The 11,881-nt window shown below is 45.1% G+C and overlaps 1 protein-coding gene and 1 pseudogene across 1 annotated transcript in view; both read right to left on the bottom strand.

Annotated features, from left to right (window-relative positions):
- The window catches only part of LOC127927141 (cell migration-inducing and hyaluronan-binding protein-like), a 157,403-nt gene that overhangs the window by 103,668 nt on the left and 41,854 nt on the right, over positions 1-11,881 (bottom strand).
- LOC118374151 (toll-like receptor 13) overlaps positions 1,098-11,881 on the bottom strand; it is a 62,820-nt pseudogene continuing 52,036 nt past the window's right edge.

The raw sequence follows: 11,881 nt of genomic DNA, 5'->3' as shown, positions 1-11,881 counted from the left end.
AGGATACATGTTGTTTTACATGTTTATTCTTTACAGGCCTCCATCTTTTCACTCTGTCATTTAGATTAGTATTGTGGAGCAAATTATAATGTTGTTGATCCATCCTCAGTTTCTCCTACTACAGCCATTAAACTCTGTAACTGTTTTAAAGTCACCATTGGGCTCATGGTGAAATCCCTGAGCGGTTTCCTTCCTCTCCGGCAGCTGAGTTAGGAAGGTCGCCTGTATCTTTGTATTGACTGTGTGTATTGATACAACATCCAAAGCGTAATTAATAACTTCATGCTGAAAGAGATATTCAATGTCTGCTTTTTTTATTTTGACCCTTCTACCAATATGTGCCCTTCTTTGCGAGGCATTGGAAAACCTCCCTGGTCTTTACAGTTGAATCTGTGTTTGAAATTGATTACTCGACTGAGGGACCTTACAGATAATTGTATGTGCGGAGTACAGAGATGAGGTAGTCCTTCAAAAATCATGTTAAACACTATTATTTCACACAAAGTGAGGCTTGCCATAACAAATGGGTTGATTACTTATTGACTCAAGACATTTCACCTTTTTATTTGTAATTAATTTGTAAACATAATTCATAACGTAACACTGTGACATTATGGGGTATTGTGTGTAGGCCAGTGACACAACATCTCAGTTGAATCCATTTTACATTCAGGCTGTAAAACAACAAAACGTGGAAAAAGGCAAGCGGTGTGAATACTTATTGAAGGTACTGTAGTTAACTAGGCCGGGATTCAAATCAGATGCACTTTCAACAACACAGCACTTATCATAGGCCATTTCTACTTGAACCTCCATCTGCAGAGTTAACCATGAATGTCATTGCTGTGAACATTTGGGATATTGCCCTTGAAAAAGGTGCATTGTTGTTTGTGCAATGCACTTGTTGGTAACATAACAATCTCGGCCCTAGTTAGTTAGTAGGTTTGGTATTAGGTAAGTCACAGAGTATACATTACATTAAATAAATGATGATAGTACTGAACAAAACATCAAAAGCAAAAATGTTTATGTATATAAATACTGAATACCCCTGTCATGGTAGACAGGTTGACATGTATTCCTATCTATGTGTTGTGTTACTGTGTAGGGAGTGGTTCCGGAGGGGCCAATTTGGTCCACAGGCAGTCCCAGAAGGCTGGCTGCAGAGCCGCATCCTGGGGCCAGTCCAGGTAGGTCCTGGGGCCAGTCCAGGTAGGTCCTGGGGCCAGTCCAGGTAGGTCCTCGGGCCAGTCCAGGTAGGTCCTGGGGCCAGTCCAGGTAGGTCCTGGGGCCAGTCCAGGTAGGTCCTGGGGCCAGTCCAGGTAGGTCCTGGGGCCAGTCCAGGTAGGTCCTGGGGCCAGTCCAGGTAGGTCCTGGGGCCAGTCCAGGTAGGTCCTGGGGCCAGTCCAGGTAGGTCCTGGGGCCAGTCCAGGTAGGTCCTGGGGCCAGTCCAGGTAGGTCCTGGGGCCAGTCCAGGTAGGTCCTGGGGCTAGTCCAGGTAGGTCCTGGTCTTGACCAGCCTGGCCAGGCGGTGGTGGCCAGACAGCTGCCTAGGGGGGTATGTCCTCCAGGAAGACCAGGATAAGGATGTCCGTGTGCTCCACCAGCAGATGCCGGCTGGCCAGTCGCAGCTCCAAGGAGCACCAGTTACTGCGCAGGTAGTGACGACTCACCAGACCCTGAGCGTGGCGGCTGCCGTAGAGGCCGTCTGTGTTGTTATCCATGATTTCCTTCCCCAGCTGGAAGTCCCTACTGTGCAGACAGAGACAGGAAGGGAGGCCCGGCAGCAGCTGCTCCAGCACCCAGCGCTCGTCTCTACCACTGTATGACACAAAAGCATCATAGTGGGAGCTCCCTCTGGGGTTGGGCCTCTGCACCACCTCTTCTAGTCAACTATGTGCAATGTGGCAGAAGGCCAGCTGATGGGGCAGCACCACCAGTATGAAGCCGAGCAGGTCTAGGGAGGTGCAGATGAACAGGACAAAACGCACATCCAGGGAACAGTGGGCCTCCGAGTACCTGCGGAAGTTCTGGATACCATTTTCATTTTTGCATGTCATCTCCAGCTCTCCCTCAAGCCAAAATATGACCTGGACATGTTGCTGTCTCCTGGCCCAGTTGTCCAGCCAGGCATTATCACAGCTGCAGTGCAGGTGAGGACCAAAGAACTCCATAAACCTCAGGAAGGTGAGGGGGTCTGGAAAGCTGTCCAACATGCTGAACTCCTCTATAGCATGACATTTAATCACACTGAGGGACTGCAGGTCTCTGCTCAGCTCCTCCTCCAGAGTGAGGATTCTATTCGATAAGGTTCAGGCTCTCCAGTCTGGATAGATTGTAGAACATGATACCCAGTGTCAGACACCTTAGCTGCACAAGCCTGTTCAGGTCACTCATGTCCACAAACTCTGGTGAGAAAACCAACTGGAACTCAAACTGGAACTCAAACTCCTGCAGGGAGGTGAAGTACTTTGCAGCAAAGTGAGACCCACACAGGAGATATCTGTCATGGCCTTGAGGTAGACAACAGACTGGAAGAATGGTCTCCAGCATTCTTGAAGATCACATTAGATGGAGTCGTGAGCTGAAGGACAAAGTCTTGTTTTGGGGTGCTGTCCATGGTGATGTAGAGAGTAAGGGAAGACACCAAATATATGGTGAGATTTCAACTTGTCTGTGACTCACTAGGAGGAGGAAAGTCTAAATATATGTTATTTAGGAAGGTGAGGTGGATGAATGCAGATGTTTATGACTGGGTTATATTAAAGTGTTAGGGTTTCCATGCTGTGTTGGGCAAAGAAACTGAACCTCAGTTTACCATGTCCCTTAAATAGATTTTATTGCATTTTAAATCCAGCCATTTCAGATTTATCAAACAGAACTGCTCTGAGGTGATGTTTGTGATGTGAAAGTAACACAAGGCAAGTCTCCTCAGCCATGTGACAGGACCCCCGGAGGGTCACAAAGGACATTGAGCTCATATTGATATTGAAATGAACAGAAACCTCCATGTCGTTTAGATTCTTCAAATAGTAGATCAAGCTCAAATCAACACTGTCCTCAACACCAGGAGAAAGGTGGATGTTGAGCACCTGAAGTCCATGACAGTTTCTCACTGCCGACGCTGAATGGTTCACCGTTTTAAGGTTCCAGAAATCAAGTTCTGTCTTTTTGAGAGTCTCAACACTGTTTCACAAACAGACTCAAAATGAATGCTTTTCTTGTTGAAAAGAAAAGGAACGCAGTATACTGATACCAGACTGAAGAAGCTGTGTCTATGGCTCATCAATGCTTGGCAAACTAAGATTTGAGATGTTTTTAAAGCATCCAAATGCTCCATTGTCTAACCGGCGAGCGTCAAGAAATGAAAAACTCACCTCTTGAAGACGATGGAAATAAAGAAGTTCAAAAACAGCTCTGTTGGTGTGAGAGCAGTTCTGATGTCTCAAAATGACTCTGTTCTGATGTAAAGTGCAGGTTCGTCAATGACTGTGACATATTGACTATCCTACATATCAAGTCAGACAGTTCCTTTGTACAGCTGTAGACTGAGTGGTAGGTTGGTTAACAAATGTCCAATGAGATTGATGATTGATATTCAGAATGCTCCTCTGTCCAATGGGATGAGGCGTTGTTGGGATTAGATGTCCAATGGAATAAAAAACCGCTGTTGTTCTACTGCTGTGTCTGTTAGCTATGTTGTATCTGTGTGCATCTCCTCTTCATCTTCCTGGTCTGTTTTAACTGGAAGATACTCTGAGAGAGACTGCAGGTCACACACACACACATCTGCACTTTAACACCCATGTAGGGCCTTGCCTGGTTCACCAATTACTTTGCAGACAGAGTTCAGTGTGTCAAATCGGAGGGCATGCTGTCCGGTCCTCTGGCAGTCTCTATGGGGGTGCCACAGGGTTCAATTCTCGGGCCAACTCTTTTCTCTGTATATATCAATGATGTTTCTCTTGCTGCGGGCGATTCCCTGATCCACCTCTACGCAGACAACAACATTCTATATACTTTCGGCCCGTCATTGGACACTGTGCTATCTAACCTCCAAATGAGCTTCAATGCCATACAACACTCCTTCCGTGGCCTCCAACTGCTCTTAAACGCTAGTTAAACCAAATGCATGCTTTTCAACCGATCGCTGCCTGCACCCGCATGCCCGACTAGCATCACCACCCTGGATGGTTCCGACCTTGAATATGTGGACCTCTATAAGTACCTAGGTGTCTGGCTAGACTGCAAACTCTCCTTCCAGACTCATATCAGACATCTCCAATCGAAAATCAAATCAAGAGTCGGCTTTCTATTCCGCAACAAAGCCTCCTTCACTCACGCTGCCAAGCTTACCCTAGTAAAACTGACTATTCTACCGATCCTCGACTTCGGCGATGTCATCTACAAAATTGCTTCCAACACTCTACTCAGCAAACTGGATGCAGTTTATCACAGTGCCATCCGTTTTGTCACTAAAGCACCTTATACCACCCACCACTGCGACTTGTATGCTCTAGTCGGCTGGCCCTCGCTACATATTCGTCGCCAGACCCACTGGCTCCAGGTCATCTACAAGTCCATGCTAGGTAAAGCTCCGCCTTATCTCAGTTCACTGGTCACGATGGCAACACCCATCCGTAGCACGCGCTCCAGCAGGTGTATCTCACTGATCATCCCTAAAGCAAACACCTCATTCGGCCGCCTTTCGTTCCAGTACTCTGCTGCCTGTGACTGGAACGAATTGCAAAGATCGCTGAAGTTGGAGACTTTTATCTCCCTCACCAACTTCAAACATCAGCTATCTGAGCAGCTAACCGATCGCTGCAGCTGTACATAGTCTATTGGTAAATAGCCCACCCATTTTCACCTACCTCATCCCCACAGTTTTTATTTATTTACTTTTCTGCTCTTTTGCACACCAATATCTCTCTCTACCTGTACATGATCATCTGATCATTTATCACTCCAGTGTTAATCTGCAAAATTGTAATTATTTGCCTACCTCCTCATGCCCTTTGCACACATTGTATATAGACTCCCCTTTTTTTCTACTGTGTTATTGACTTGTTAATTGTTTACTCCATGTGTAACTCTGTGTTGTCTGTTCACACTGCTATGCTTTATCTTGGCCAGGTCGCAGTTGCAAATGAGAACTTGTTCTCAACTAGCCTACCTGGTTAAATAAAGGTGAAATAAAAAAATAGGGAGTGGCCAGCATCCCCTTCATAATCTAATCTACTCTAATTGGGCCCCCTGTGGAGCTGCACTATAACTGTGTAATGGCCTGGAATAGACATGGCATGTGACACACACACACACACACGCGCACGCACACGGCTGGCCTACCATTGGCTGATCTGACACACACCACATACACACACAGGGTGATACTTGATCTAATCTGATGGGAGTCATGAGGTGGAACAACAGGTCATTATTAAAACCAACACAGCACTACTTACCTTCTGGAACCAACAGACTACAGATGTTTAGCAGGCTAGTGGTTTTAGCTTGAGCTAGAATCTCTCTTCCAATGTTTTTATTGTCATTTTTAAAGATCTACAGGTTTCTTTAAAAAAGTTAATCTTATTTGTCCTTGTTCTCCAGGAGAGAGGAAAAAAATTATCAGACTGCCAGCTATAGCATGACAGTAAAGAGCAAAACGTCTGCTAAATGACTTAAATGTAAATGTAAATGTAAAACTGTTATTGTGATGCTTTGAAACTAGCCAGGTTATCAGACTTGTCTCAGCATGGAAATGAAAGGCTGTGAGAGAAAGAGAAGGGAAGAAGAGGGGTGAAACACTCGCCCTTCAAGATTTCAGCGTCTGTGTAAATCATTCCATCCACTCTCCGCTGGTCCACAATTAAGGTGGCACGTGACATTCCTCTGAGTGTGTGTGTGTGTGCGGCATGTATGTGTGTGCCTGTGTGCGTTCTCAATTCTCTCTCTCTCTCGGGTTTTATTGGCGGGGCTGGGAGTGTGGGCTGGCTCAAGGATACATCAACAGAGAGGTGCTGAACACTGTCTCATCATCATTATTATTACTATTCATCTTCACAAGAGCCTTTCAGATGCTGCCAGACAGACACACACACACACACACACACACACACACACACACACACACACACACACACACACACACACACACACACACACACACACACACACACACACACACACACACACACACACACACACACACACACACACACACACAGCATCAAAGTGCCTCTATTCTGGCTAGGGCCCAACACCAGATGTTGCGGGTTTGGTCATAAAATTAGAATTTCCCTTTAGGCTTTATATGGAGAATATAGGCTACATATTGTACAAGGGATGTATTATATATCTGGGAAACTGCATCCCAAATGGCACTCTATTCCTTATACAATGCATTACTTTTTACCAGAGGCCAAGGGAACTTGTCAAAAGTAGTGCACTATGTAGGAACAGGGTGCCTTTGGGGGACACATCCTATATCTGTGTCTATGCAGCAGCTTTGTTCACGCAAAACAAGCAACCCACCAAACAACCAATCAATAAATCAATCAAAATGTCTGCCCTAATCTAGAATTTCTGTAGCTTCCCAGGGGTAGCTTAGTCACTCTGACAGTGCATTATCCCAAAGCTATTATTGCCTACAGTACTCCAGAGAGCAAAGTCTTTCTTTATAGCTTAGACAATAGTATTATTTAACCTCTGACCCCTTCTGACCTCAGACTGCGTGTGGTGTGTTTTGAGCTGTGTGTTTTGAGCTGTGTGTTTTGTGTATGTGTAGCTGAGGTGGTGATAGTGAGCTAGGCTTTAGCTCAGTGGGCTAGCACAGTCATGAGTCATGCAGATTACCGGTAATACATGTCATTCCCATTGGGTATAAAGATGTTGTGTGTTTGTGAGAGAAAGGTGACCCCCGACCCCCACAATGTAGAGTATTTCTGGAACAAAGTCGGTGTAGGTGTTTTCTGTGTGACCACGAGGGAGGAGTGTGTCAACGTGCGAGGGAGAGAGGGAGGTAGGGACGAGGGATATAACTTTCTGTGAGAATGAGGGAACACACACACACACACACACACACACACAGGTAATGAGGGTAACATTTGAAGCCCTCAAAAGGCACAGCCTGTCTGACGGGATTCAGAAAAACTCACACACACACACAAACCGAGGAACACGATGGAAAATTAGAGCTTCCGGAAAAGTCATTAGTGTGTGAAAATGTCAAGACTGACTTTAAGCTTCCCACAGCTCACTGGACACACACCTGTTAAACAGACACCACTGACCTCACCTTACAGAGAGGGGAGAGGGGAGAGGAGAGAGAGAGGGGGAGAGGAGAGAGGGAGAGGGGAGAGGGGGAGAGAGGAGAGGGGAGAGGGGGAGAGGAGAGAGGAGGAGAGGGGGAGAGGAGAGAGGCGAGAAAGAAAGAGAGAAACAAACCATCAGTTCATCAATCCGTCTTCTCCTCCGGTCTTTCTCTCACACCATCAGTTCATTGTTGAGACGTTGTTAATTTTGCCAGTCAGTTTCATAAAATACCTACTGCTTCGCCACACACACACACACACACACACACACACACACACACACACACACACACACACACACACACACACACACACACACACACACACACACACACACACACACACACACACACACACACACACACACACACACACACACACACACACACACACACAAACATAACCCACTGTGGCTTGGTCATGAGTCAATGACAGTAATGTCTGTCTCTAAATGTCAGCTGTCTGCTAGAAAAACATAATGAAGGTCTGTCTGTCTGTCTGTCTGTCTGTCTGTCTGTCTGTCTGTCTGTCTGTCTGTCTGTCTGTCTGTCTGTCTGTCTGTCTGTCTGTCTGTCTGTCTGTCACAAGGACAGTTTGTTCTGATGGAGTCTGGCAGGCTGCATGTCTGTCTGTCACAAGGACAGTTTGTTCTGATGGAGTCTGGCAGGCTGCATGTCTGTCTGTCACAAGGACAGTTTGTTCTGATGGAGTCTGGCAGGCTGCATGTCTGTCTGTCTGTCTGACACAAGGACAGTTTGTTCTGATGGAGTCTGGCGGGCTGTCTGTCTGTCTGTCACAAGGACAGTTTGTTCTGATGGAGTCTGGCGGGCTGTCTGTCTGTCTGTCTGTCACAAGGACAGTTTGTTCTGATGGAGTCTGGCAGGCTGCATGTCTGTCTGTCACAAGGACAGTTTGTTCTGATGGAGTCTGGCGGGCTGTCTGTCTGACACAAGGACAGTTTGTTCTGATGGAGTCTGGCGGGCTGCATGTCTGTCTGAAATGGTTTAATAACTTGTTGAATGTCATTTACATTATTTTAGATGGTGACTATCTTTTCCATTCATCTGGAGGAATGTTTTGATGGAAACTGGCAGACAGTTGTACAAGGTTGAAATGGTTTGCTGTTGCGCATGCGTACGTGTGTGTGTGTATACGCTTCTCTAAACCCAACATCTCCTATCAGCCCCATAGAGCCAAATGACTGACTCCAACTCCCCACTTAGAGGAACATTAGGAGTTTACGTTAGGAACACTGGGAGCCAACTTTCAGTCACAACAAAGTCACGAGCTTGACATATTTAAAGCTTTTCTGATGTAATTAGAGTCAGTTATAAAACCTAAAAACACAAACGCTAAAACCCCAGGTGAATTTAGTCTTTCTACCAATTTTTAGTTTTGACGTTGAAAGCAATAAGTTGAAGCCTATTATGCCATATTAAAATATCAAAACAATTCCTGTCTGATGTCTTGGGAATTCCTCCGTTTTGCGAAGCTCAGCAGAGCTTTAGTTTCAGTGGTGCTCGTCTAGTGAGAGCAGAGCAGCGATGCCTCATATGGTGAGTCTTCACTCATTCATTTCATTCCTTTTCTTATCCCTCCCTCCTTCTCTTTCTTCCCTTTGTCTCAGGAGGAGAAAGGGTTCTCCCGGACGGCTTCAGTCAAGTGTCTGCTCATCTGATCTGAATATTTTCTATTTAAGACAAGTAAGGCCTCGCACACACGCACACACACCCACACCCACAGTGTATTAATGGGTGGAACTCTTTCTTCCTCTCCAACTCAGCCACACACTTGCATAAAAGATGTCAGGCCTCGACATAGACACAGTCCCTTTACTATGTGCCACGGTGTCCACTCAGCACCACACGGTAAATCACAGGCCTATGTAATAACAGGTTAGCCAGCACTCAAGTGTGTGTGTTTTCTTTCTAACAGGGCACTATAGTTCTACTCTTCACAAACTACTACTAGAGGTTCACAGATCTCCTAGGACCAGTCTTTCCCAGCCTAAGACACACTCTTTCAACACTTCTGGTTTTTAGAGGCAGACCAAAGTCACACATTTAAAGGGATAGTTAATCCAAAGCACCCTTTAAGGTAATACATAACTTCATGTTTGGTTTATTCACCTGGCCAATGTCTCCGAAATACAACTTTTGGTCCTTCTGTAGCTCAGTTGGTAGAGCATGGCGCTTGTAACGCCAGGGTAGTGGGTTCGATTCCCGGGACCACCCATACGTAGAATGTATGCACACATGACTGTAAGTCGCTTTGGATAAAAGCGTCTGCTAAATGGCATTATTATTATTATTATTATTATAACATTTTGTTCATATTCGTGATGCAAAAACCCCAATGTAAGCCAATATCAACGATATTAGCATTTCTGAGTTTCATGTCTAATTCCACGTGCATTTTTGAGATGAACTCTCCCTTTGAGGCAAGGTCAGGGTTTGAAATAGTGGAGCTCTTACATCTAGAATGCATGTGTTTGAGTGGATGCATGTGTTTGAGTGATGATGCATGTGTTTGAGTAGATGCATGGGTTTGAGTAGATGCATGGGTTTGAGTAGATGCATGGGTTTGAGTAGATGCATGGGTTTGAGTAGATGCATGGGTTTTTGAGAGTAGATGCATGGGTTTGAGTAGATGCATGGGTTTGAGTAGATGTGGGTTTGAGTAGATGCATGTGTTTGAGTGCAGATGTTTGATGATGGTTTGAGTAGATGCATGGGTTTGAGTAGATGCATGGGTTTGAGGATGATGCATGGGTTTGAGTAGATGCATGGGTTTGAGTAGATGCATGGGTTTGAGTAGATGCATGGGTTTGAGGAGATGCATGGGTTTGAGTAGATGTGTTTGAGTAGATGTGTTTGAGTGGATGTATGTGTTTGAGTGGATGTATGTGTTTGAGTGGATGTGTTTGAGTGGATGTATGTGTTTGAGTGGATGTGTTTGAGTGGATGCATGTGTTTGAGTGGATGTATGTGTTTGAGTGGATGTGTTTGAGTGGATGCATGTGTTTGAGTGGATGTATGTGTTTGAGTGGATGTGTTTGAGTGGATGTTTGAGTGGATGTGTTTGAGTGGATGTATGTGTTTGAGTGGATGTGTTTGAGTGGATGTATGTGTTTGAGTGGATGTGTTTGAGTGGATGTATGTGTTTGAGTGGATGTGTTTGAGTGGATGCATGTGTTTGAGTAGATGTGTTTGAGTGGATGCATGTGTTTGAGTAGATGTGTTTGAGTGGATGCATGTGTTTGAGTAGATGTGTTTGAGTGATGGATGTTTGAGTGGATGCATGTGTTTGAGTAGATGTGTTTGAGTGGATGCATGTGTTTGAGTGGATGTGTTTGAGTGGATGCATGTGTTTGAGTAGATGTGTTTGAGTGGATGCATTTGTGATGCATGGGTTTGAGTAGATGCATGTTTGAGTGTTTGAGTAGATGTGTTTGAGTAGATGCATGTGTTTGAGTGCATGGGTTTGAGTGATGCATGGGTTTGAGTAGATGCATGTTTGAGTGGATGATGCATGTGTTTGAGTAGATGTGTTTGAGTAGATGGATGATGCATGTTTGAGTGGATGCATGTGTTTGAGTGGATGCATGTGTTTGAGTGGATGTGTGTTTGAGTAGATGCATGTGTTTGAGTGGATGTGTTTGAGTGGATGCATGTTTTGAGTGGATGCATGTGTTTGAGTAGATGTGTTTGAGTGGATGCATGTTTGTTTGTGTTTGAGTGGTGTTTGATGCATGCGTTTGAGGATGTGTTTGAGTGGATGCATGTGTTTGAGTAGATGTGTTTGAGTGGATGATGTGTTTATGTGTTTGATGATGTTTTGAGTGGATGCATGCGTTTGAGTTTGAGTGGATGCATGTGTTTGAGTAGATGTGTTTGAGTGGATGCATGCGTTTGAGTGGATGCATGCGTTTGAGTAGATGTGTTTTGAGTGGATGCATGTGTTTGAGTGGATGCATGCATGTTTGAGTGGATGCATGTGTTTGAGTGGATGCATGTGTTTGAGTGGATGCATGTGTTTGATGTGTTTGATGCATGGGTTTGAGTGGATGCATGTGTTTGAGTAGATGTGTTTGAGTGGATGCATGGGTTTGAGTGGATGCATGCGTTTGAGTGGATGCATGTTTGTAGATGTGTTTGAGTGGAGATGTGTTTGAGTGGATGCATGTGTTTGAGTAGATGTGTTTGAGTGGATGCATGTGTTTGAGTGGATGCATGTGTTTGAGTAGATGTGTTTGAGTGGATGCATGTGTTTGAGTAGATGTGTTTGAGTGGATGCATGTGTTTGAGTAGATGTGTTTGAGTGGATGCATGTGTTTGAGTAGATGCGTTTGAGTGGATGCATGTGTTTGAGTAGATGTGTGGATGCATGTTTGAGTGGATGCATGCGTTTGAGTGGATGCATGTGTTTGAGTGGATGCATGTGTTTGAGTAGATGTGTTTGAGTGGATGCATGGGTTTGAGTGGATGCATGTGTTTGAGTGGATGGATGCATGCGTTTGAGTGGATGCATGCGTTTGAGTGGATGCATGCGTTTGAGTGGATGCATGT

This window comes from Oncorhynchus keta, unplaced genomic scaffold (assembly GCF_023373465.1).
Source record: "Oncorhynchus keta strain PuntledgeMale-10-30-2019 unplaced genomic scaffold, Oket_V2 Un_contig_9580_pilon_pilon, whole genome shotgun sequence".
Classification (NCBI taxonomy): domain Eukaryota; kingdom Metazoa; phylum Chordata; class Actinopteri; order Salmoniformes; family Salmonidae; genus Oncorhynchus; species Oncorhynchus keta.
This window is presented reverse-complemented; position numbering and strand designations above follow the sequence as displayed.